The following is a 27255-nucleotide window of genomic DNA, read 5'->3' as shown; positions in this document are numbered from 1 at the left end:
GTGGTGCACAGGGAGATCCAGGATTTTGACCTACACCCACATCCAAACATGCACAGGTTAAGTAGATTACCAATGCTAAATTGCCCATAGCGTCCAGAGATGTTTAGGCTGGCAAGATTAGCCATGGGGAATGCAGGGTTAAATGGATGGGGTAGGTCTGGGTGGGATGCTGTTTGGAGGTTTGGTCTGGACTCGATGAGTCAAATGGCCTTCTTCCACATTGTAGGGATTCTGTAGAAACATTAAATTATTTCTAAATCTGGTTGTTGTCAGGCTTGGAGGGGTATGTGGAAGGGATGACAATCCTGTCAACATTCTTCACTTGTCTGGAGTTATGAACCTACCACAAATGTTGACACCATTCTGCATTCAGCAGCATTCATTTTTGGCTTATCTGTATTCAAACACGATCATTTAGTCATTGTTTTACATCAAGTAGTGATCAATACAATCAATGTGTGAAATAAAATCACGCAAAGCTCAAAAAATATCATTTGTGATTGCAATCAACTTTCATTATTTAAATGTTTGGAAGACATTCAACTGACATCAAAAGTGATCAAGGAGTTCGTTCATGACGGAAAGCCTCCATGTTCTAGCAATCATGGCAAAATGGACTGAGTTTCATATATATTGCTTTTCTAAGGCCCAGCTGGTGTATTTTATGTCGGCAGATTACTTAATATAAGCTCACTGAAGAGTGATGATCTGGAGAAATCTGCATTAAACAAATTCGGGCAAAACTTCTAAATGCAATTTCAAGTAATCTTTATGAATAGAAGAACTAATTCATGTTTTTTTTTTAAGTCTTCACAATATCAGGCAAAGTTTCTGTACCCTAAATCTACATTTTATTCTGTCTCTCCTGGGCATGTCAGCTCAATAAAAATGTCTTTGAGGGACATGTTCATTTTCTCATTGTATCATCTACAGGGATGGACAACAAATGCTGGGCTTTTGAGGCCATGTAGATCTGGGGCTAGGAGATCAGTCAGGGGCCTATGCCCATGCAGGTATATTTCTGACAGACCTGAGGGAGGTGAAGAGAGATAAGGGTTTTGGTCCAGTCTGAAGGTTGGTTGGTCTTGACTTGTAGCAGATTGTGTAACTCCCCACAACTACTACTACCACCACTACATCCTAAGCTTCTCTGGTGAAGCATCTTTTATTTTTTATGTTTTCCCCACAGTTGGCCACAAAGACAGAGTCAACATCCATGGCATGGTGGTTGTCATGGAGAAAGGAGACGGAAGCAGCAGCTGAAAGAGGCGAAGAAGAAACAGCAACGGTGGTGGAGGAGACAGTAAGAGATGATTGTAAGGAGGGGCTACACTTGCCAGGTGAAGTGGAAAGGGTAAGGGATATTCTCAGAAAAAATTTTTGAGGATGCACAGTGGGACCTGTTGTTCAGTTTTCCAACACAGAACATATAGGAAGCTATGTTGATATCCTATGATCACTTCTGACACCTAGGGATCAATTTTCAATACTAATGATAGCTTCTAAACTCAACATTATAACGACTTTTGAATTCTTTTGAGTGTTTTGGTGACTCCTAAAGTAGAAGGATCATCACGTTCAAAGATGACAAAATTTGGCACTTTTGATGACAAATGAATAGAGATTCCAAATTGTGCCTTTTCACATCAAATGATGTCATGTGGTATACTGAGAATTTTGAGTGCATTGATATAAATTGATACCAAAATTTTCTCGTGGATGTGTTTGTGATATGGGAACATCAACAGTTGCAATCTCCATTCCAAGTTACACACCATCTTGACCTGGAATTTTATTGCTATTCCTTCAACATCCCTGGGTCAAAATCTTAGAACTTCCTTCCTAATAGTACCGTACATCTACCTACACCACATGTACATCAGTGGGTTAAAAAGACAGCTCAACAATACCTTTGCAAGGTCGATTAGAAAGGAGCAGCAAATACTGACCTTCTAGTGACACATGTCTAACATGGGAATGAAGAAAAAGAGCTCTGCTATTCCAATCCCCCTATTGCTAATTAAATTGCAAAATATGAAACCAAAACTAGCAGCTGAGAGAAGGTCTCAGATTCTATCATTGGTCTTCAAGATCAAGGCTATAATTGGCCGGGTTCTTCACACTGCTACATCAGGTTGCACCCCTTTCAGACTAGGGTGGACAAGACTTATCCCAGTATCATTTCTCCTGACTGCAATCTAGGGCTCCTATTAGATGGTGCTCAAGTTGCGAGATTTGCTTGAAGTTAAGATCATGCTCAACTGCGGTTCCCCTCACCCTGATATGGCCAGCGTATGCCCAAGGACAAGGTTCCAAAGGACAACCTGTCCCTTGTAACAACAACAATTGGAATCATTGCCTTTAGGAGAGGACAGGAGAAAACTGGAAAACACTGAGAAAGAGTACAAATAAAATTAAAAATTATGAATTTAGTCTTAGAAAATTCCATATTCACAGAGGCGCTACAGATACAAAGTTATAAGAGAGAACTCAAACAAGTAGAACACTGGCACTTATTGCAAGATGGAAGATAGGGAAGTCTTACTGCAGCTGTACAGGGCCTTGGTGAAGCCACTTCTGAAGTACTGTGTACTGCGATGGTCTCCTTATTTAAAGGAATAGTATTGCTCAGAAACAGTTTCAGGTAGGCTCACTCGACTCATCTCGGGGATGAAGGACTTATCTTCTGAATAAAGGTTTAACACATCGGACTTTAACCATTAGAGATGCGATCTTCTTGAAACATACAAGATCGAGCCTGAGGGGTCCTGTCAGGATGAGTTCTGTTTCTCCATGTAGGAGAGACTAGAATGCAGGGAATTAGAACACCAGGACACCATTTAAAAGGAACAAGTCTTATTTTTTTAGAGGGAGAGATATATGAGGAGAATTGTTTTCTCTGAGATTGTCATTAGCCTGTGGAACTCTGTTTAACCAGTAAAATTTGGATGCTGGGTCATTGAATTTATTCGAGGTCTAGTATGGACAGTGAAGGGAGTCAAGGAAACTGGCAACAGACAGGAACATGGGGTTGTAACAACAGCCAGATCATCTATAATCTCATTGAATAGTGGAAGAAACCCAGAAAACTAAATGGCCTACTCCTGCTTCTAAATCTAATGCTCCCAAACAATGATCAACAGATCAAATAAACACAAAAATAGAAAATCTATTGACTCTACATTCAAAAGTTTATATTTCCAACTATTGCATTAAAGGAAGCTCATTGTATATCAACGGCTTCCCAGTGTTTTCTGAAACATGTGCATAATCCATTGAGCTCCAAAGCTACTTTAAAGGATAGGAGTAACAAGGTGATAAACACAGCAATAGGTCAGCAAGATTGGCTATTTAGTTCTATAGATTGTGCTGTGTTAACTTCATTAGAATCTCCCAGGCACCAATACCACTGGCCAATTAGAAAATATGAGGTTAAGACAAATGAACTTGAATTACTGGCATGGAGCGAATCACTCTGAATGAAACCACATGAAACCACATCCTTCCTTTTAAACCGATAACTTAAATGTGGATGATGGAGGGAAGAAGAGAGAAATCCCCTAAACTCCTCCACACGGTAATGGTACAAGTTCCAGTAACACATTTAGTCATGGACTATTGTTATAGAAAACTGTGCTAAATTTATCAATTAAATACTTTGTTGTAGTTTTAGTCGCATTCAGCAATATCACAAAGTAAGAAAAGTTCAGTGATCTTCCTATCAAGACTCACTCCTGCATTCCAACATTAATTTCTCTCAGTATCTTGGAATTAATACAATCTGCATTGCGCTTTTTAAAATGTTTAGATCTGTTTGTAGCGTTCCTCTTGTCGATGTAGAAGTCCTCAAGTTTACAGGGATTTAAACAGTCACAGCAGGCTCGATATGTTAATTATTAACAGCTCACTTTCAGATTCATCTCCATTGATATCCTTTGCTTTCCCAACTTCTCTTGCTGTTATTTTAGAGAAAACCGTTCAAGCCTTTATGCCTCTACATCCATTCCCATGTCCAATTCTCTTGCTGCATGCAACTGCTTACAATACAAAACTAAACCTAATCAGCATCAGGAGCAGTTCAGTGACTTTCCAATTAATAAGCAAATAAACACCTAAAACAGAACTTTAATCCAATGTAAATGTTTTGGTCATTTTCATTCTACAAACTCACCATCCTTCATGCACAATCTTTAATCCTTCTTCCAATGTTGTTGGTTGAATTTAATGTTAGCTTTTCAAATTTAAACGCTAATGTTTTCAATCCTTTTCAAAGACCTCAATTTACAAACAAGATTTTATCCTGCTATCGTGAAGTTCCTCACTGGTTCATTTCAATATTTGGTGTACATTGGCTGAAGTATTAGCTGTGGTTGAAATAGAAACATCCTTGCCTGGGAGTCAAAATTCCAAAAGAACTGAGCATAAAGTCCAGGCGAACATTTCAAAGTTATGCTGAGGAACTGCAATCATTCAGTAGGGTGTTAAACTGAGGTGTAATCAGCTTTAGAATTCTAGGGTGTGATTTGAAGAAGAAAAGTGACATTATCCTAAATGTCCAAATCAATATTTATCTCTGAAGCAACATCATGTAAGCAGTTCAAGAACAGGTGTAGACGATTCTGCTGATGTGCATACATCACCATTCAATCCATTTTTTTTCTTGATTATCTATCTCAATGCCATTATCCCATGCTATCCCCATATCCCTTGATGACATTAGTCTCCAGATATCTCTCAACGTCTGTCTTGAACATATTCAATAACTGAGCTTTAACAGTCCTCATGGGTAGAGAATTCCAAAGTCTCACCACCCTCACCAAAACTTAAAGACTTAGCTCAATATCCACTGGTTATTGACTCGCCAGTGAAGATAAATATCCTATCAGAATTTTATAAGTTTCAGTGACATCACCTTTCTTCATTGCATTTTGGAGAATACACAACTTCTTTAATATTTCCTCTTAAAACAATCATGTCATCCTAAAGATTACTCTGGGGAATCTCTGTTACAATTATATCCTCCTTTAGCTAAGGAGAGAAAAACTGTTCCAATTACTCAATGTGCAGAGTCACCAAGACTCAACACACCTTTATTCCTATACTCATGCATGCTTGCAATGAAGACCAACATACTACTTGCTTTTCTAATTCCTTGCTGCACCTGCATGCTAGCTTCTGTAGATTCCTCCTTAAAGACAAATACAAGAATAAAAAACACAAGTAATCATTTTGGGTCTCTGTCATTTCTCTATTCACTGTTTTAATTCTCCTGAATCCAAATGCATTGGGCCCATATTTGTAGTCATTAACATTTTGATTTTTCCATACATGAAGAAGCCTTTATTGACCTCATTTTTTTCAGTATTGTGCTCTCATATTTTATTTTCCTTTCTTTGATAAGTTCCTGCTCAACATCTATGAGAATTGAATTTGCTCCCAGTCCTTGGGTTTACCACCTATTCTATCAATTCATAAGCTTCTATCTTTTATCCAATACAGTCTTTATCTTCTTTTCCTCACCATAATCATTTTAAGAACATTCTGTCACTATTTCTAGGATCTTGGCTGTGTACAGTTTAGAATGTTTCACTGGTTATGATGTGTTTTGACAGGTAACAAAAGGTGCTATACTCATTTATTTAAGGGAGTTTGTATAATTCTTACTAGCATTTCCACCAATTTTACTGGAGGTTACTGGCGATGGAAAAATGCCAGTAAAAAATTTGACCCAATTATACTTTCCTCTCTTTTTCTTGGCTCCCACCTTTGATTTTTCAAGCTAAACTTCAAACATCCTTTTCACCCAATAATAACTCTGGAAAATGATCACTTTTACACCTATTGGATTAATTTATTCTGCAATTACATATAACAAAATAGGAAATCATTGAGCTACGAGAAATGGGTGCCATTCGCCAATTATGACATAAACCTGCTGCACACAGGTCAGTCATTAAAATGGTCATTCAAAATAAAAACATTGCAATACATTAAATAGCTTTCATTCAGGCTCATAATGTTCAGTGGAAGTCTTTATACTTTGGTATCCCCAACTCTGCATACCCACTCCTGCCTCTGGTACCCACAGAACTGCTCATCATCCATGATCCTAACTCTAACTAAAAGTAGATTGAAGAAAGTATTAAAAATGACAACAACATTTAACCTGTCACTGACCTAGTAATAGTCCTTGGGATCTTTAACTCATGATGTTAAAAGGGTTCCAATGGAAATAAATGGTGCCACTAAGCCACTTTAATAATAACAATAAAAATAAACCTGTCGGACTGTAATCTGGTGTCATGTGATTTCTGGCCTTAATTAGACCTACAGTGGGAAAGCAAGTGAAAAAGTAATGTAGTTTTAAATGCAGTCAGTGACATCCATTTCCACTTTACCATTGATCACAAACTCCAGGGCATTCTGTCAAATATTCTGATGAATTGGCCTCACATTTGTGGAATATATAAGATTGCTTTGGTAACTGGATATTAAGTGATTATATTTCTTCAGCCTGATGCAAATAAGAGCTTCCCTTTACCATTTAGCTCTCACATAATTAACACTCTGTTGAAACTGAGAGCAGGCAGGTGCACTAACCAACCCAATGGGTCAGTTGGATAAATTGAGTCTTTCAGTGGTAGAAGTGAGTCAGATTCCATACATTTGTGAGTCAGACTTCTCACAATGATGTGGTCTGATCCCAAAAACTCTCTCAAATCAGGGATGAGCTGTGTTTGGAAGATGCAAGGGTTAAAAACATGAGGCCTTGAAAAACTCTGTGAAAAGCCCTTTACAAATAACCCTTCACAGTAAAGATGTATCAAGCAGCGCTGCAAGTAATGTTTAATAGTGCATTGAGAGGCTGAAATCTTCAGTTCTGTTGTCGGTGCACAATGATTTCCTTCACTTGCACCAGCCCCCACCACAACCCCAAACCAATAAAAACTGATTTCCCTTTGTCCTACGAGTTCTTTAGTTTGTTGAGTCACTGATGTGCTTTCATTCTGGCATCTCCCTTGGGTTAAATGTGATAGCTTCTAGTTCACGTGCAAGCATAACAGAACTCAAGCAACACTATGAGTAAATGAACAGCCCAGACACTTTTACAGCTATCTGTATTGTACATTATGAGATCTGACAGATGACTAAATGCCTTCTCAGTGGAACTCATTTGGGAAGAGCTGTCAGCTGAATAAAAACAATTATGATATTGTGTTTGTTTGAGAAGCCTGCATGTATATTTGCAATCACAAACTAGTCGCAGAGAAGTATTCTTGACTGCCTCCTATATACAGCTGGTGAGAGCTAGCTCTGTTACACGGCTGATGTAAAATGATTTCAAAACACAAATACATTGAATCCTTCAAAAGAAGGTTCCAGATAGAATAGTCAGGACAAAGTAGTCAGGCATTAAGGTTTCCATACAAATCCGGTGTCTGTGCCTGCCTTCACCCAGTCATGTTCTAACCCTCCACGCGCCCCCACACCCACCCCCCGCCCCGCCAATCCCGACTTTTTGTCTCTCATTCTCACTATGCTACTGATTTTGGTTGCTCTGTTCTGCTGCTCTGTTTATATCATGTGTTATCTTTGCTCTGTTCTCCCAGCTGCCACAGAATTATTGGCCTGAAATGTGAAATACTCATGTAATTAAAACCACTCCCATTTGCTTGCGACTACCAGAGTTGCGTAAACTGGCACTCGCTCAAGGGAATTTGAATCACAGCCTGATAGCTTGACAGAAGGGACGCCAACCCAGTCTTGGCCCAACCCTGTGTTCACCACCATGACCTAATTCCACCTCTTCTTCAAATATATGGAGAGACAATTAGGTCTTCATTGGTGGCTTCCCCCTTCAAAAGTATACACAATTTTATTAACCTCATCTGTCAGCATAGTTTAAGGATGTTAGAGTGTTTTTCCAACAGTCACATATAAGTAATTTGGTTTCTTCTCCTGTTTAAAATAAATAAACATTTAAGAAGCAGCAGTAGAACTGGAAAATGCTTCAAAGCTGGGCTGAAATTTAGCATTACTTCTTTGAAGTCTTTGAAAAGGGAAAGATTATGGAGAGCTGAGTTACTGAGTCATCTTAGAGGCTGGTCAAGGCTGTGACTATTACACCTTTTAAAGCAAAGTTGGATAAATCTTCAAAGTAGCGCAAAATCTAGCACTGTGGAAATAAACTGTTGATCACTCTAGCAATTGTGCCAATCAAGTTGTGCCACGAGCTATTATGAGCTGTAATATTCAGCTTCTCAGAAAATAAGATCTCAGTCTCTGTGCAAAACCCCACCTATCCAACCACCACCCCCCACCCCTGCCCCCGCACCCTGCCCTCCCCTCAAAACCTAATCTTCTAGGCCCTGCATATTGTGCACCTAATTCTAATACTATGGCAATATTAAAGTTACGACTGGGATGCAGGAAACATCTCCTTTTATATAAGATAACAAAGTGTGAAGCTTGATGAACACAGCAGGCCAAGCAGCATCTTAGGAGTACAAAAGCTGATATTTTGGGCCTCGTCAGCTTTTGTACTCCTGAGATGCTGCTTGGCCTGCTGTGTTCATCCAACTTCACACTTTGTTATCTTGGATTCTCCAGCATCTGCAGTTCCCATTATTTCTGATCTCCTTTTATAATCTTTCTTTCCCTACATGGCCTGAAAACCTTTGGCCTCAACAGTGCTGTTAAGTTCTTGAATTCATGGTCATAATGATTCAAATTTGCACACCTCATGATGCAACATATCAGCCAATGATTGCTCCACTTTCTACAACATCAACACATCAATACTAAAAGATGAATTACATTTCTGTTGTAATTTTTGTGAACTTTATGTACTCATTTATTTCCCTGGCTAGGCCAGTATTTTATTGCCCATTCCTAATTGGTCAGAGGGCAGTTAAAAATCAACCACATAGCTGTGGGTCTGGAGCCACAGGTAGGCCAGACCAGACAAGGACAGGTACAGGTTAGGTGGATTGGCCATGCTAAATTGCCCGTAGTGTTCAGGGGTGTGTGGCTTATAGGGGAATGGGTCTGGGTGGGATGCTTCAAGGGGCAGTGTGGACTTGTTGGGCCGAAGGGCCTGTTTCCACACTGTAGGGAATCTAATCTAATCTACCCCAATTTAACTTGCAAGATCCTGCTATGTGTGATTTGGTTACTAGGTTTTCTACATTACAACAATGACTATGCTTCTAAAAATATTTAACTGACTCTAAAACACTTTGGGATGGCCTGAAGGACACGGGGCAGTGATAACCCAGTGCTGTTATTGCTTGACTATTGTTGCAGAAACCCAGGTAATATTCTGAGGTCATGGGTTCAAATCCCACCACAGCAGATTGTGGAACTCGAGTTCAATAAAGATCTGGAATTAAGGGTCTAATGACAACTATGAAACTATTGCCAAGTGACTGAAAAACCCATTTGGTTCACCAATATTCTGCAGCAGATGAAATCTTGCTCTAATGTTCTTTAAGGTGGCATGGCAACTCAGTAGTTGGCACTACTGCCTCATAGCACCAGGGACCCGAGTTCGATTCCAGCCTTGGGTGACTTTGCACATTTTCACTGTGTCTGTGTGGATTTCTTCATTAAATGAGGAGCTCCGGTTTCCTTCTGAATCTCCAGTTTCATAGAACATAGAACATAGAACATTACAGCACAGTACAGGCCCGTCGGCCCTCGATGTTGTGCCGACCTGTTATACCAATCTGAAGCCCATCTAACCTACACTATTCCATGTACGTCCACATGCCTGACCAATGATGACTTAAATGTACTTAAAGTTGCCTTCCAGAGTCCAAAGATGTGCAGGTTTGGCAGATTGACCATGCCAAGTTGCCCATTGTGTCCAAGGATGTGCAGGCTAGGTGAATTAGTGGTGGTAAAAATGCGGAGTGGCAGGGATGGAGTGGCTCTGGGTGGGATTCTCTTCAGAGGGGCCTGCATCCACACTGTAGAGATTCTGTGATGTACCCGTCCTTGTCTGGTCTGGCCTGCATATGGCTCCAGACCCACAGCTATGTGGTTGATTTTTAACTGCCCTCAGATCAAGATATTAGCCTGGGATGCAGCGTTACTAGTCCACTGACTTTTTTCATTATTCCACCATCTCGTCAGTGGACTAGTATCGCTGCATGCCATGCTAATGCTCTGGGGACATAGGTTCAAATTCTACCTCGTAGAATAAATCCAGAACATTAAATTAGTCTCATTACAGAGACCATGAAACTATCAATGACTGTTGTGAAAAGGTATCCAGTCCCTTAACATCCCTGTGGCTTTAGAAACACAGCAATGGGGTTGACTCTTAACTGACCTCTGAAATGGGTGAGGTAGCCATTCAGATCAAGGGCAGTTAGGGACAAGCAATTAACCTCGCCAGTGATGACCACACCTTGTGAAAGAATCAAGAACACAACGAGTTGAAGGCCAGAAGTTAGATGAGGGAAGAATGCACCAGGATATTAGAAGAACCCTCCATTGAGAAGCGGCATGGGATATTTTCGTTCCACTTTCAGAGGGTGAAGTGGCTTTCATTTGATATCCCATCCAAAGTTGACACTGCTGGTTGTGCCATTCCCTCAGCACAGCTTTAAAATTCCAACATAAATAATGTGGTCTTGAATCCACAACCGACTGAGGCGAAGTTGCTACTACCGAGCCAAGGGTGACACTAAAATTAACTCCCAATACAGCAAAAGAAAAAACAATGAATGCTGAAATGATTTCATTTCAGAGAATTGGAGAACTTGAAAAAAGGCCTCTGTGATAGTTTACAAAAAACAGGTCCAGCAGACAGCAAGATAAAGAAGGGATGTAAGCATGAGACTACTCTTGGGCACTGATGTTAACCACAACAGTGGAGTCAACTTGTTTTTCAATGTAAAAGATCATAGAATGTTTCAGATATGCAGAACAGCATTAGTCATTGGACAGTTTGGGCCTACAGAGCTTCCACATGTGTAATTCAGAATATCTGCCTCAAATGGCAACTGGGCATCATCACAATTCAATTGACAGCATGATGAATGAGAACATTCACTCTACTAAGAATATCTAATTTATTTCTCATATAACTTAAAATAATAATGCTACTTTTTAAGGACACTTTAAGGATGGCTGTTTTAATTTATCAGCCAGTGATCAGAGTAATTCTTATAGGATGACAGAGTGAAATTTGAGAAAAAGGAACAGTCAAGTTTGCAATGTAAGCCAGTGCTATGCCTGTTCATAATGAAGTTGGTTTATCACAGACAAGTTGTCAACTATAGCCAATTTTTTGAATAGATTTAGCAAAACTTTGCACTATTTCTATGCAATGTCTCACTCACTAGGAAATCAGTCTGACCGTTGTACACAGTCTTCCAAAGTCAGAGCCTGTATTAAGATGCTGAATAAGGCAATATGGTTAGCTTGCTAATAAGAGTCACTAATTTGGCTGAGAAGCCGATGTTCCATTATTTCAGTGAAATGGACAATGTGGTACCATGTTCATTTTTTTGTTTATATTCACACCATGCTCTGCTCTCTACAACATCACTTACAACATTAAAGTGCAAGAAAAAAATTTAGCAGTGGCAAGGATCTCTGTTTTGGTTCCCTTAAGCTGTTGTAAAGAAATTTCAATAGTGATGATCCTGAACAAAGATATATATCTGTGCCATTGAGCTTCCTCTGAGAAGATCCGTCGGTGGATGTAAACTCCTTTAGATGGGTGTAGTAGGTGACCATAGAACAGCAACAGCCAGTTGTGGTACGTTCATCTGCCAGGTTAGAAGATTGTGGTTTTACATCCTAATCCTGAGACTCAAACACAATAGGTTGACATTCCCCTGCACTACTAGGGATTATTAAACTGAGGAATGAGACATTAAACCAAATCCTGTGAGCCCTTTCATGGGAGATAAAAGATCCATGGCACCATTTTAAAAAGAAAGAAAGGTACCACATTATCCATTTCACTGAAATAACGGGACACTGGCTTCTCAGCCCAATTACTGGCTCTTATTAGCAAGCTAACCATATTGTTCATAATCAACACAAAAGCTAAAATGGATCTTTGATCATTATCCCATTGCTGTTTTGGAGAGCTTGCTGTGCACAAACTGAATATATCACATTTGGATGGCATTACAATATTGCTTTGCTGGCTAGAATACAGCTAGGGAAATCATGAAGCATGGTTTATCCAAAGAATCCCTACAGTGTGGAAACAGGCCCTTTGGCCCAACAAGTCCACACTGACCCTTAGAACATCCCACCCAAACTCATCCCACTATAACCCACATAATCTACACATTCCTGAACACTACAGGCAATTTAGTGGGATCAACCAACCTAGCCTCCACATCTTTGGAATGTGGGAGGAAACTGGAGTACCTGGAGGAAACCCACACAGACACAGAGAGAATGTGCAAACTCCATATAGACAGTCGCCCAAGGTTGGAATCGAACTCAGGTCCCTGGTGCTGTGAGGCAGCAGTGCTAACCACTGAGCCACCGTGGTGCAAATCTTTCTTCTACTCACATTGAACTTCTCAACACTGAGTCAGTAAGTGTAGCTAAAACTGGTCCATTTCAATTCTTTTTAAAAGGTCTTCGAAAGGGTGAAAAGTTACCAATTAATTATTCGGGAACCATATACAAATCTGCAAATTCAAGTCAACATGTTCAGTTCATATCTACTTTGGAGAAAAGTTATAATGCTTAAAGAAAAATACTTCTTAATTTCTTCTACGTACTTACACGAGATTTACCAGGATGTTCCTGGGAATGGAGGGGTATAGATAAGGTGAATGGCAGATTTCTTTTCCCTATGTTGGGGAATTTCAAGACCAGGGGCATATTTTTAAAGTGAGAGGAAAAGATTTAAAAGACACGAGGGGCAATTTTTTTACACAGATTGTGGTTCACGTGTAGAATGAACTTCGAGGGGAAGTGGTGGATACAGGTACAGTTACAACATTTTAAAGACATTTAGGTAAGTACATAAATAAGAAATGTTTGGAAGAATATGGGCCAAGCACAGGCAGGTGGGACTAGTTTAGTTTGGGATTATGATCAGCATCGACAGGTTGCAAGGAAGGATCTATTTCTATGCTGTATGACTCTATGACTCTACAGAACCACTGGACAAGGGAAATCACACTCTATCAATGTGTTGGATATCATCTTAGCGCACCAATGCTGCCGAATTCCTGCACTGCCTACTAGTAGGGGGCATCAATAACTTCTCACCTCTCAGGATAATGTCATTGGAGTAAAGTTTACGTCGCAGTAGAAATCAATGATCATGAGTGACATATCTCATTAGTCCACTGTAGCTCATTCCTGCTGAAGAAAAATCTTGAAATGGTTCTTTAAGCCATTTTTGATGGCCACACACTTCTGAGAATCACAAGCATTTCTTCCCCTGATCCCTTCTTCTCAGCAATAAAACCGCCACCCTTGATTCCTCTTCAGTGACACTGTATGGGATAGATTTTGAACTTGGAGCCTGGGAAAATACACTGGTCTTGCAATGCAGTTCAGCTTATAGAGCTTCACTTCGATTGACAGAAGTGAAAATGGAAAAGCTGCTGGTTTCTATAATAGACATCTGTTCTGTATGCCAATGACATGCTTGGGTGACAAGTTTAAAATCTGTTGTTCCTAGGAGGCATAAATCACCAGTTAGGAATTCCTGCTAGAAATGCCTAAAATGCCGTACCAAAGAACAGACATTGACTATGTGTTGATTTAAAGTGAACATAATTAAAGAGACATTTGTATTGCAGCTTATCTCTTAATGTTTCACACACAAGGAATTACTTCTGACGTACAGATTGTTAGGTTCTTGGTTTTCTTTTCAAATAGTTTTTTTTTAACTGTGAAAATGCATTCAATTTGGATCATACATTGAATATTGTTTCACTTGTTTAAATGGAAAGCAGAAAAAAATTGCTCTGGTGTCTCCTGGGTCTAAATTACTGAGCACTAAAATCATATCCATATCAAATGACTCAAGTGGAGAGCAATGGAGAGTCATTAAGTCCTAAATGTAAAAGCTTTCCTCAGCTGTTAATATAATATTTGACCTGAGTGATAAAATTCTGTTTAGCTTTTTATAGAAGAGATAACAAAAGGGATTGATTGGGAAAGTGACTGATTAGAAACGAGAGTGTCAGTTGTAAAGTGAATTCACTGGGTGTGATTCAACATAGCAGAATTCCTGGTGCCTGAGGAATGGTTCAGAAGACTCCTATTTAGAGAGCAATTTCAGTTGGATTTATTCCACATGAAAGCCTCATTTGAATTAAGAGTTCATAGTGTGTTCCTGATGAACTTCTTATAAGAAGGAACATCATTTTTTTCTAAATAAACAGGATGGTACAAGATCCCTCTCTTTAAATTTCTTTTAAAGTTGCTTTCTGGTGATCCCCATAGCAAATAAAGAGTGATAAGCTCCAAATGTTTATTCATAGCACTATAAGAAATGATTAGAGTGCTTGAAGTTGTATCAGGCATAACTAAGGTGAAAACTTAGAAGCTCCTTGTGTACAACTAGGAGTACATAACCAGGGCCATGGTTATTAAACAAGGAAAACCTCAAGCTAAACATAACTTGAGGCATGGTGCCAACTGTTCAGGCAGGTCTGCATTGCATGGAATGATCCCTAATATAATCGCAGCAGCTGCTTACAGTAAGCAAGCGCTATATTGGAACAGAGCCTTAACGTCACTCTGTCAGGGGAGATATATCGATGGTACATTGCCTTACCATTAATCTAGTGACTGTTTTCATCACCAATTTGAATGGCTCAGGCTGGCACTCAAGCTGAAATACCACTTGACTATTTCCACACCCAGTAGCTCAATAGTTGAACCAGTGATGAGGACATAGCACCACGGGGACTGCAAAGGCCAAAGGTTCAGTTATTAAAACATAGGAAGACTTGCATTCATAACGTGCCTTATAAGACCACCAAATGACTTGAAACGCTTTACAACAAATGATACATTTTTGATATGCAGTCACTATCATAATGAAAAAAATGCTGCAGCCAATTTCTGCACAAGCTCTTGTAAATAGCAAAGTGGTAATTTGTTTTATGAAGGTGACTGAGGGATAAATATTAGTCAGGACATTAAGGGTAACTTGTATCTTTTTTGTAATAGTGCCATGGAAACAGCACCCCAATTTAGCATCTTGTGAAAAACAGCACTTCCACCAGTTCAGCACTCCCTCAGTCTTCTAATGTCAGCTTTCCTTTTAAAGCTGGAGTCCTGGAATGGGGCACAATCTTTTAACTCAGAGGAAAGAATGTCATTTACTGGGTCACAGTTGACATTTTTAATTCTGTGTGGTCACCATATGGGAGTTTCAATGTTCCTGACTCAGGAAGAGGAAATGTCAGCCCAGGTTTCCTAGCCTGGTGTACATTAGAGTCATCATCGTTATATGTGCATGTGCGTGAATTTAGAAATTTAACGAAGACATGGTCAGAGCCAACTAGTTGAACAACTTAGCTGAAATTAAAATCTAGGCTCTTGTTTGAATGACCACTTGACTGAGGCGTTGAGACCTGCAGCTCTTCGATGAACTGCACACAGCGAAAATGTTATCTTCAAATTATGAGGGGAAAATATTGAAACAAAATTTAAAAAGCAGTTGGGAACACTATCACTATTGTTATGTAAGGACCATTTCTTTTAGTTTCTCTGTATTTTTTTATGAACTGAAATTGGGAAAAGGGCTGTTTAGAGAACCAAGTATTATAAAAAGGATTAGTCTACTTTTGAAAAGCAAGTTACCCGAGACTAATTTACATTAACACTTGTTTAAGCCAAATGGGAAGTTACTGGTGGGCTGGAGCCAGATGATGCATACAACTGGATATTTTGCTGGCAACAAGCAGCTGATTAGTCTATGGAATCATGACCAGTTATCAATGTCAAAGGCTTTAATTCTGCCAACAGTTTGTGGGTGTGAATGTATGATCAGAAGCCATTGGACCTCCAAAAGGAAGGAGCTGCCCTTTCGCTTGCTGTAGAGAATATCTCAAACCTGAAGAAAATCAATGTAATACCCCTTATCTATTTCTTAAATCTCTAAGGTTTTGGAGTGGATATGTAGCTCAAGTTGTGGATGTTATGGTTGGTTGGCTCGCCGAGCTGGTTTGTTGTTCCGCAGGCATTTCATTACCCTGCTGGGTAACATCTTCAGTGCAGCCTCTGATGAAGTGCCATTGTGTGTTCCCGCATGGTTTTTAAACTCTGGAGTCTGTTGAGCTGGATTACTTCACCTCCTGTTTTCCTTTGTAGTGGAGTGTCTATAGAGTCGAGTTCTATGTGTTTATTGATGGCTTTCTTTGTGGATTACCAGGCTTCTAGGAATTCCCGTGCTTGTCTCTGCTTTGCTTGTCCCAGGATCTTGGTGTTGTCCCAGTCGAATTGGTGGTTCTCCTTATTCATGTGTAGAGAGATGAGGGCGTATTGGTCGTGTCTTTTTGTAGCCAATTGGTGTCATGTACCCTTGCTGTTCATTTCCTTTTTGTTTGTCCAATGTACTGTTTGTCACAGTATCTGCAGGGACCCTAATAGATGACACCGGTCCTGTCCATAGTGGGAAATGGGTTGTTGGTTCGGGTGAGCAGTTATTGTAGTGATGATGTGGGTTTGTGTGCCACACAGATGCCAGCGGTCATAGCAGTCTTGTGGTTAGTTCCGGTGTGTTCCTGATGTAAGGTAGCATGATGAGTGTGTCAGGGCATGTAGTATCTTCCTGGTGTTGTTTGTATCGGCATCTTCTGACCCAGTTTTTTGGATATCCATTATCTTTGAAAGCCTGGAAGAGGTATTCTTCTTCCTCTTGGCATAGTTCCATGTTGCTGCACTGTGTCGTTGCCTGTTTAAATAGCGTTCGCACACAGCTTCGTTTGTGTGTGTTAGGATGGTTACTGTTGAAGTTCAGTACCTGGTCAGTGTGTGTGGCTTTTCTGCGTACCTTCATTTAGAGTTCCCCATTTGTCTTGCACTCTACCAGGATGTCCAGGAATGGGGGCTGTTTGTTCTTCTCTTCCTCTGTGGTGAATTTGATTCCAGTGAGGGTGTTGTTTATTAGTTTGTGTGTCTCCTCTAGTTTGGTCTGTTTAATGATGGCAAAGGTGTTGTCCACATTGCATATCCATAGTTCAGGTTGGATTAGGGGAAGGGCAGTCCTTTCCAGTCTTTGCATCACTGCTTCGGTTATAAATCCAGAGATGGGTGATGCCATAGGTATCCCATTGATCTGTTTGTATGTTTGGCCATTGAAATTGAAGTGGGTGGTAAGGCATAGCTTCAGCTACTTTCAACTTCACTTTTAACGGCCTGAGTCTGTGACAAACACTACATCAGGCAAACAGGAAGGAAATTAACACAAATTGGCTACAAAAAGACACAACCAATACTCACTCTTCTCTATCTACATGGATAAAGAGAGCCACCAATTTGACTGGGACAACACCAAGATCCTGAGACAAGCAAAGCAGAGACATGCACGGGAATTCCTAGAATCCTGATACTCCGCAAAGAAAGCCATCAACAAACACACAGAACTCGACCCTATAGATATTCCACTACAAAGGAAAACCCGGAAGTGAAGAAATCCAGCTCAATGGATTCCAGAGTTTAAAAACCAGGCGGGAAATCACAACGGCGCTTCATCAGAGGCTGCACTGATGATGTTACCCAGCACGGTAATGAAATGTTTACGGAACAACAAACCAGCTCAGTGAGCCAACCAACCACAATTTCTTAAATCAATAAGTCAGAGACTTTCTCTGTTATGAACCAATTACTCTGGCCTCCTGCAAGCCAGTGAAAGTACCTGGAGAAGAAAAGTCCTGCGGCAGCAAGACCTGTCAAGGATTCAAAAGGAATATTTGAGTGAACCCTATGCACAGGAAATATTGAACTGTATTCCTAAACTTTTTCTCCATTCTAAACATGCTATTTTTGGATCTACCTGTATATATGTGTATAAGAGGAGTTTTGTAAGAGAGTCAGAGTTTGAACTAGCAGAGTTACACGTTAATGGTTCCTAATTGTTTACCTGTGTGTGAATGTATTTACTTGTAAATAAAATGTCATTTTTGTTACACACAGAAACCTGGTCCATAATCTCTGTCAACGCAGGCCTAAAGGACAGGTAATTAAGGAAATTTCATGCATTTTATAAAATCTTTAACTTTCATGATGACACTGGGAATGGGAGAGTAATTTGCAGCGCACTACCCCAGCGAGGTGTACTGGTAGCCAATTAGCTGTTTTCAAACTGAAGTAATTATTTTTCAACAAATTTATGTGGTTGGAACAGTGCTATTTAGAGGAATCGTACTGCACAAAATTCTCTAAAATAAATGCTACAGATAAAAATTTCACTTATACGGAATGACATGCTTATTTTGCCATCTGTCATTGTGTATAACAGAGCATAGTAATGACTCACGAACCAGATATTGCAGATCTAACTTAAGGTTCACCATACTTTAAATTGTGTGTACCTTATAATCCTGAGTAATAACACAAGCAAAATACAGATTTATGTTACAGTATTATAAAGGTACAAATTACAAAACAGGCGGAACATTTGGTCCCTCAAATTTGCTCCACCATTCATTAAGATCATAGCTGACCTGTTTGTGTTTTGAATTCCACATTTCCATCTACCCTCAACAACCTCAATCCCCTGCCTAACAACAATCTATCCTTCTCTGTCTTAAAATTATCCAATGACTACGAAACCCCAAACTTCTGAGGCTCAGTTCCAAAGTCACACAACTATCACAGACAAAAAAAACCCTCCTTACCTCTGCCCTGGAAGGATGACCACTAATTTTCAAATTGCACCCAATAACTCTGGGCTGCTTCACAACAGGAAATGCCCTTTCACCTTTTAAATACTTTTCAGGATCTTACAAGCTTCAATCAAGTCACTCCTTCTGATTCTAAAGTCCAGTGGAAACAAGCCCAGCCTGCTCAACATATCCTCATAAGTCAAACTCTCATTTGGGTATTAAACAACTGAACCTCCTCTGAACCACCTCCAAAGTATTTGCATCCTTTCTGAAATAAGGAGACAAGAACTGCACGCAGCATTTAAGATGTGGTCTTGCCAATATCCTGAATGACTGAAGCATAACACCCTTCCTTGTATGTTCAATGATAAGTGATAAATGACAGATTTCACATAGTTTCTTGATACCGCAGAGTTGGGATTATAGTATTGATCAAGGCTGCTTTGTAAAATGGTTGAGCAGACACAGTGACCAAGAATTTTGTGAAGCAGCTCTCATTCTATCATGATCCACCTCACTGACATGCTTAAATCCACAGATGCTCTTCCAGTAAGGTTGCAGTAACAGACTTGTGGCTAAAAGGATCAAGGATACAGAGGGAGCACGGGATTTGAATATGAGCTTAATGGTCAATCAATATTATAACAAATTATGGAGCAGCCTTAAGGGTTTGAAAGGCCTACTCCTGTTCCTGTCTTCTGTGCTTCTATGACTTTGAGAAAATTCATGTCTCATCAGACATCCCTTCTGGTTTCCAAAATGATTAACTACTTGAAATGCCATCTCCTGAACTGATTCACACTTGGTGCTAGATGCACTCTCATGCCTCTCAAGTACCCTTTATTCCAATCAATGTCAGTGGTGTTACAAGATCATAATGAAAATGGACCATCACTTCTTGATGCTCTGGAAGGGCAGTCAACATCGTCAAAGGCCCTTCGCTCTCTAGTTATAATCTCTTCGAACCTCAGAAGATACAAAAACATAAACACACATACCAACAGGTTCAAGAACAGCTTCTTCCCCACTGTTATCAGACTTCTGAATGAGCCTCTCAAATTTTAAATCTATTGTTGATCTTGCTTTTTGTGTACTTTCTTTGCAGCCGTAACTTTGTATTCCTCACTCTCTTCAATCACCTTACGATCTCTGTATGTTATGAGTTCCTGTCCTGCACACGAAACAAAAAAAATTCCCTGTACTTAGGTACATATGACAATAATAAATCAAATCAAATCAATTGATTCTCAGATTTCAGAATTTAACTTTAGTACCTGAGACTTTTATGGACAAGAATGGTCCTAAAATAGGAGATTACCCACCTAAAATGACTGTGGCGATCATCTGATAAGCCCAAGCAACACACATGGAATATACAAAACCACTGACATCTGAATTATCATTTTAATCTAGATGCACTAAAACTCAGTGATTCCTCAATAAATCCCCATCTCTTCTTCTACTCTCATGTACATGACAACTGCACATATCCAGACATGAAAAGTTGTGTACAAATATCCAGCTTGAAATGAAACAATGCCACAGACATTGGCATCTGTAAAGTAGTGGTATTTTGACAGCAGCTCTTCAAGAACAAAGGAAAGAGTAAGCATCATGGACTGATGACAGCATTGATACTGCAAGATCTTCTTTCCCTCTCAATTTCACCAGGCATACGGAGCACCACCAAACTAAACCTGATCTTGTCCTCGCTCAATGGTTAAGCGACTTCCATTTCTATACCACCTTCAACATAGTAACACATAGAGCCATAGAGTCATACAGTTTGAGGAGGCCCTTTGACCCATCAGGTCTGTATTAACTAATCTGTGCTGATCCTTTCTAGCACTGGGCCAAAGCCTTGAATGCTATGACACTGCAAGTTTTCATCCATGTCCTTTCTGAAAGTTTCAAAATGGTTTAAGAACTGTAAATTGGGTGCAGTAAATAAAACAATGAGTGAAGGGGGAAATGAAACTCCCATGTGACTGTCCTCACAGTTTCCCACCTCTACTGCCCTGCAAGGTGGTGCAGTCCACATTCTCAACACCGTCTGGGTGAAACAATGTTTCCTCAAGTCCCCCCTTTAAAATTTCACCCCATCATTATTGTCCCTTCAGCCACAGGGAACAACTGCTTTCCATCCACCCTGTCCCTCATAATCATCTTTACACCTCAATCAGGTTTCTTCTCTCAGCCTTCCCTGGTCTAAAAAAACAATCTGAGCTGATCCAGCCTCTCTTCATAGCCCGATCCAGCCTCTCTTCATAGCGAAGTTGCTTCAAATGAAGCAACATCCTGGGGAATCTGCTCTGCACCTCTTCCAGTACAATCATATCCTTCTTTAGTATCGTGACCAGAACTGCACACAGTACCCCAGCTGTGGCCCAATCAAAGTTCTCCAACAAAACTTCCCTGCTGTTGTAATCCATGCTGCGACTGATAAAGGCAAGTATACTTTATGACTTCCTAACCACCCTATTAACCCCTTCCTGCTGCCTTCAGGAATCGGTGGTCAAACACATCCAAAGGTATTTACCAGGAGCATAATGGGACAACATTAAGCCAGGTAAGGAGATATTAGGGCAGATCACCACAAGAGCCAGATTTTGAAGAATGTCTTTCAGGATGAGCAGTTGAGAGGTGGGAAGATTTCAGTAGGGAAGCTTCAGCGTCAGGGATTAGGGCAATTGACATCAAGGACACGGAGAATGGATTGATTAGGAAAAAAATCTACAGAAGCACAAGAGCCCAGAGTGGATCACAGATGTGTTTGCTGTTGGGGGCAGGATTCATGGTGTTGTTGAGAACATTACCGAAGAAGTGATGGGTCTTGGTATGAAGGGATTTAAACACGTTTCAATAGCAGTCACTGGATAGCTGTGAGGATTGGAATCTGGAGATAACCTTTTCTTTGCCTCAAAAACACCAAAAGAGATGCTGCAGCACTTCCAGGCTGTTCAGGTGCTCACTCAATACTCCACCCAACCCTTCCAAACTGGGCACTGTAGTGAGCAACTGAACAAATGGAACTCTTTCCAAATAAAAGTCAGGATCTTTCAAGTACTAAGAAACTTGCCCATTGCTTCCGGCTTTGTGTGTCTCTGATTCATTGCATCATATTGTCGTTTGCATATTACTGATTCTCGTAAAAGATAATTCCGTAAGGCTGGCTGTAGACAGGAATGAAAGTGACGTGAAACTCACATGCGACTTCCGGCATCTTGTCACTTCCCTAGTGTCTGTGTGAACACTCAGGCGACAGTGAAAATATAACTGTCATGCTGTGGGTTGCATAAATGAGGCTAACAGTGTTCCTATCATTACAGTGACTTGGGTGGCAGGGAGGGTATCAGTTTGGAGATTCTCTACATAATCACTGAAGTGCCCAGCCTTTAAAACTAGATGCGTAACTGGACTGTGTTCTTTGACCTATAATACTTGAAACTTGTTCGAGTACGGGATTCACATTAAAAGTCATCTCTCATCCTCTTGTACAGGACTTCACCTATCTTTGTATTCAAAGCCACTAGTTGGCAAATCTTGTTCCTAATAAGCAAAGAAGCTCAGTAAAGCATAATTGAAATGGTGTTCAGAGGTTAACTGGGTTCTTGCTTTGAAACGGCTCTTTTACAGTTGTGGCAGAACAAGGGGGACTATTTAGACAAAAGTAGCTGACGACCTATCCCATTTTTTATATGTCTCAGTTTCCAGCTAACTAGCTGTATGCTGGTTCATCTCAATAAGAATATTATTCTAAATGACCTCAGTGCAAAGGAGGACAAAAGCACTTTGGGACAGTGAGCAGCAGAAAAGTTTCTTTCTTGTAGCCTGGATTGATTGCTTTGGTCTACAATATTTTATGTCTATCTCTGTTGCTTTTCTTTCTTCAGAAGTGCTAAGTTGGATAGCAGACAGAATTTTTGTGGTTCAGTCTTTCTCCTTTTCATGTGAGTTATTCCATCTGTGTAAACTGCGAGCTGCCTGCCTCTGCACCCATGCTAAGGTATACTTTTGGTAAAAGAATTTGTCACCCTTTCGTTGCCAAAGCTGTGCCCGTAGCGACTCGACGAGTGATTATTTTTCAGTTGCAGAGATCTTTGGAACAAGCCCAAACCACCGGGTGATCCACTTTAAGGCTTGCAGAACACATAGACCCAGACAGCAGTTCAAATTTCAGACGCATATCTCTTATCCTGTCCGCTTCACCCAGCTGTGAGTGGCTCTTCAGATTCCTGACAAAATGTTGCCATAATTAAATATATGTTTTATCAGTCTTGGTGCCAGCCCCTCCTTGCCTGGGGCGCCTTAGGGCAGCAACAGCTTTGTGTTTCAGTGGCTTTGTAGGTAAACGGGAATGGGGATAAGAGGTGGGAAAACGACACTTCATCAGTCTTCTGCCTCTGCAATATGTCTTCTGTTGGATTAGCATAGAACTGTGATTTGGGGAATCTGGAAGAGTCCATGACCTGTTCATCAACCAATGAAAACTTAACGTGAAGCGGGGAGAGCAGATGTACATAATCCCTAGTCCTTATTATTTATTCCTTCTCGCATTGATGTGGACAGTTCCATGCGTACAAAAGAAACTGGAAACTGGAAAAAAAATGTTGCTAGCTCTTTTGCTTTGTCCTTGGATCTTGTGCAGCAGGCAGAACAACAACAAAGCATGAATAAAGAGGCAACGGATTGGCAAATAGTATATTTTAGCCACATCATAATGTTCCTTTCAAGTGGTAGAAACAGAATGTAAGTGTTCCTTTTGATTGCCTGTGGTGAAGACGTTCATACGTAGGAGATGTTTGTTTTCTCACCCTCAGAATGCATGTCTCAGTTACATAATTCCAGCAGCAAGCTTTTTATGTGTTTCAAAATAATGGTCGTTTATTCTCATCCACTTACCCGAAATTAATGCAACATTTCAATCGCTCATCTCACACCTTTCAAGACTCGATAAAGATAAAGGTAAATTATTGTTATAGCTTATATTGATCACTGTTTTTTTCATGGTCCTATAGTTGCAGCGAAGGTCTTGGTAAAAGCAAAGCATTCTCAATAAGCTGCTAGTTTCCTTGCAATTGAGTCTGGTTCCCAGGTAAACCTCAAGTTCGAACAGGTTGAGGGCAGTTCTTCCAGTTACGATCTTCCATTTTCAAGTTCATTACCTTGGCTGGTCAGATGACTTGCAGGTAATTCAATGGCCTTTGAAGGAATTCTTTGCCTGCAGAACAGCTTCTCACTGCATTGAAAGCAGACAACAAAATGGCCTCCTCATCTTTCAACTTCCCAAACTTCAGAAGTCCATTTTTTAAACAATGGGTGGTATTTTGATTACACATACCATGTGGTGTTTAAGAGCTTAAGTTTCAGACAGCCATTCTAGTTTTTAATGAGGGACCATCAATGGAAGGTTCACAGAATCCATTCACATTTATATTACACACAGCCCAAACCTCCCAATCAGCCCCACAACTGTTCCAACCTACACTAATTACAGGAAAAAATATATAGATAAAGGTGAGGTAGAAAAAACTGCCGATGCTAGAGTCAGAGATAACAAAGTGTGGAGCTGGAGGAACACAGTAGGCCAGGCAGCAACAGAGGAATAGAAAAGCTGACGTTTCAGAAGCCCTTTTTCAGATATGTCCCATTCTGAAATGTCAGCTTTCCTGTTCCTCTGATGCTGCCTGGCCTGCTGTGTTCCTCCAGCTCCACACTTTGCTATGGTAATGGTAATGTCTTTACAAGCTAAATGTTCAATGCTGGCCATTCCTGGAGGCTCCATCAGGGAGGGTGGATAGGGAGGTGAGGTCAAGAGGAGTTGTGTGTGGAGAGATGAAGGGCTGGGTGGAATGGAGGTTCAGCAAGAGAAGTGGGGAAATCTTGGTGAGTCAGTTGTACAGTTACACAGGAGTTAGTCCTGTCTTTAGCATCTCTCGAGTAGCTAACCAGGAAAATAAATCAGAATCCTTAGAAGTCTCTGACTCTAATTCAAAGTTGAAGACTTTTTCAGAGCATTTTGGATGCAAGGTATATGGTCATCAGCAGTTTAAACTTCCCAAACAAATCCTATACAGTAATTATGTCCTTTGAGAGGTGTGCCCAGTTTTTGGCTATCTGGAGATCTATGCAATGAACGTTGATGTTCTCTTTTGTCCAGGATGAAAACAGTGACAAAGGTTACCTGGAAGTCTACTGTTCTTTTGTGAATACCTTGCATGGCTGTGAATGTTCCTTTCTCATAAGGTACTCACTTGAGTTTCAAGACTGTCTGAAACAAAAAATGGACAAGGTTTGCAGCAGTTTTTTTTTATTGTTTTTGTGTGCTCAATTTTAAAAGTAATGACTGAAAGTTCATACTGGGCATGACATTACATGAGAGAAGGATGTTCACAAATGTGGTGAGGTAGAATTCCATCAAGGATAATGCCTCAAGAAGGAAATGGAACAGGTTATAGATTGATTATCTCCAATTTTACATTCTTATCTGATTAACACTGTCCTAATGTTGCTGAGATTGGGAACTCAATGGTGCAGAACACTGGACCCATTTACCAGTGTATCCTTGGCAGGGCTTGTTGATATCCCATTTTGACATTATTCACTGCACCACTGTATTTTTTTTTTAATTTTTATTTTTTGCTTTAAGTAAGAATGCTGAGGGCTCTTTCAGAGCAGCTTTCTGGAATGAAGGGGTGAATCCCACCTCTTTTTGTTGCCAGTTATGGAGAGCTTTTTGCCAAAATGCCTAGTGACTTTTCCTGCCATATCTGACCAAATTTGACTCATTAATGACTTACTCTATCATTTTGGCATAGCCTTCATCTGAGTCTAGTCTCATCTTACCATGCCATTTCCAACATAACTTGGAGCCGTTGGGTTATCCCAGAATTGACTGGCATCCCTTAGATCATCGAACAAGAACTGGCTCCTCGATCCACCATGTCTGACCCAACCATAATGCATTCTAAACTAATGCCTGCATTTGGTCCATATCCTTCTATTTCCTATCAGTTCATGTGTCTGTCTAAATGCCTCCTAAATGTTGGTACAGTGTCTGCTTTTACCACCCAGGCACTGACCATCCTCTGTGAACAAAACTTGCCTTGCACATGTCCTTTACACGTTATCCTCTCACCTTAAAACTTGTACCCCCCAGTATTTAACATTTCCACCCTGAGAAACAGACTCTAACTATCCACCCGATCCACACCTTTCATAATTTTATATACGTCCCCCAGGTCGCCTCACCCTCAGCCTTTGACACTGTAACAAAAACAAACCAAGTTATCCAACCTCACCTTATAGCTCTTACCCTCTAATCCAGGCAACATCCAGGTAAATAGATAATAAAATGTGAGGCTGGATGAACACAGCAGGCCCAGCAGCATCTCAGGAGCACAAAAGCTGACGTTTCGGGTCTAGACCCTTTCCTTTCTTGTAATATCAGCTTTGCCAAGAGGTAAACAGCCCTTGATAGGGCAGAAAGAGTCATGATGGATGGTGGGCTGCCCAACATTCAGCTCCTCACTCCTCAGGTAGACAGTCTTCTCGCTCTGACTGACCCTGAGTAGCTGACTGACAGTGTCCAATCTCCTGGGCTAATATTGAAGGTTGCCATTGACTCACCATGTCAGAACCCTCTTAATCCCAGGCTATTCCCCTTGATTTTATGAAGGCCTGGTGATAACCATGGCAATTTTCCTGCCTTTGTGCCTGCACTAAACAGAAAGGCAATATAGCAGTGCTGTGAGTCTGGTATTTGTGGCTGAGCGGCAAGGCAAAACGAGACAAGGTAAGACAGGGATGCTGTGAGTGTCTGTAGGCTCAGAGTCAAGGCAGCAAGCAAACAGATACAGCCACTGGTCCAGTCCATGAACTGGGTGTGTGACTGTCAGCGCAGCATCCTTGATGCAGTGTTATAATAAGAGTTACCAGCATTGAAGTGCAGACGCGTTCTGTGAGTGGATCGGAGATGTGACATGAGGCTCCTTTAGGCTGTTGCATGTTAGATGCTATTGACGGTGGGCATGCCCTGAGATGTCGATGCCCAGTTTCCAACATGGATGTCATTTGGACTGGGCAGTGAGCTGAAGTCATCAGATACCTGCTTTGACTTACACATTCAGAATTTTTGATGTCTAGCTTCTTTGGTATATTTGGCAAGATAGGAAGCTGAACATTAATGAAGTGTAGTGTGCCATTAATACAGCAATTAACAAGCTGTAACCCCTTTCAGTTGGCAACTTGTCACTGCCTAGTGAGAAATTCACCTTGCTGCTCAGGAAATCCATAGAAAATGCCGCGAGTTGTTCCTGATATTGTAATAGACCTCACTGGACCTCACGTGACTCCACCCCATTTAGTCCAATGTTGCTTGGGCTGAGCTGCCGTCGACAGGAATACAAGCATTAAC

General features: G+C 40.6%; 1 long non-coding RNA gene across 1 annotated transcript in view; it reads left to right on the top strand.

Annotated features, from left to right (window-relative positions):
• The window catches only part of LOC132210749 (uncharacterized), a 74019-nt gene that overhangs the window by 17083 nt on the left and 29681 nt on the right, over positions 1 to 27255 (top strand). The window contains exons 2-3 of the long non-coding RNA XR_009446920.1: positions 1190 to 1354; positions 18148 to 18190. This is a non-coding gene — a long non-coding RNA (uncharacterized LOC132210749). The remainder of the gene's footprint in view (positions 1 to 1189; positions 1355 to 18147; positions 18191 to 27255) is intronic.

The sequence above is a fragment of the Stegostoma tigrinum genome, chromosome 19 (genome assembly GCF_030684315.1).
Source record: "Stegostoma tigrinum isolate sSteTig4 chromosome 19, sSteTig4.hap1, whole genome shotgun sequence".
NCBI classification, from domain to species: Eukaryota; Metazoa; Chordata; class Chondrichthyes; order Orectolobiformes; family Stegostomatidae; genus Stegostoma; species Stegostoma tigrinum.
Note: the sequence above shows the minus strand (reverse complement) of the source record. Positions and strands in the feature narration are given on the sequence as shown.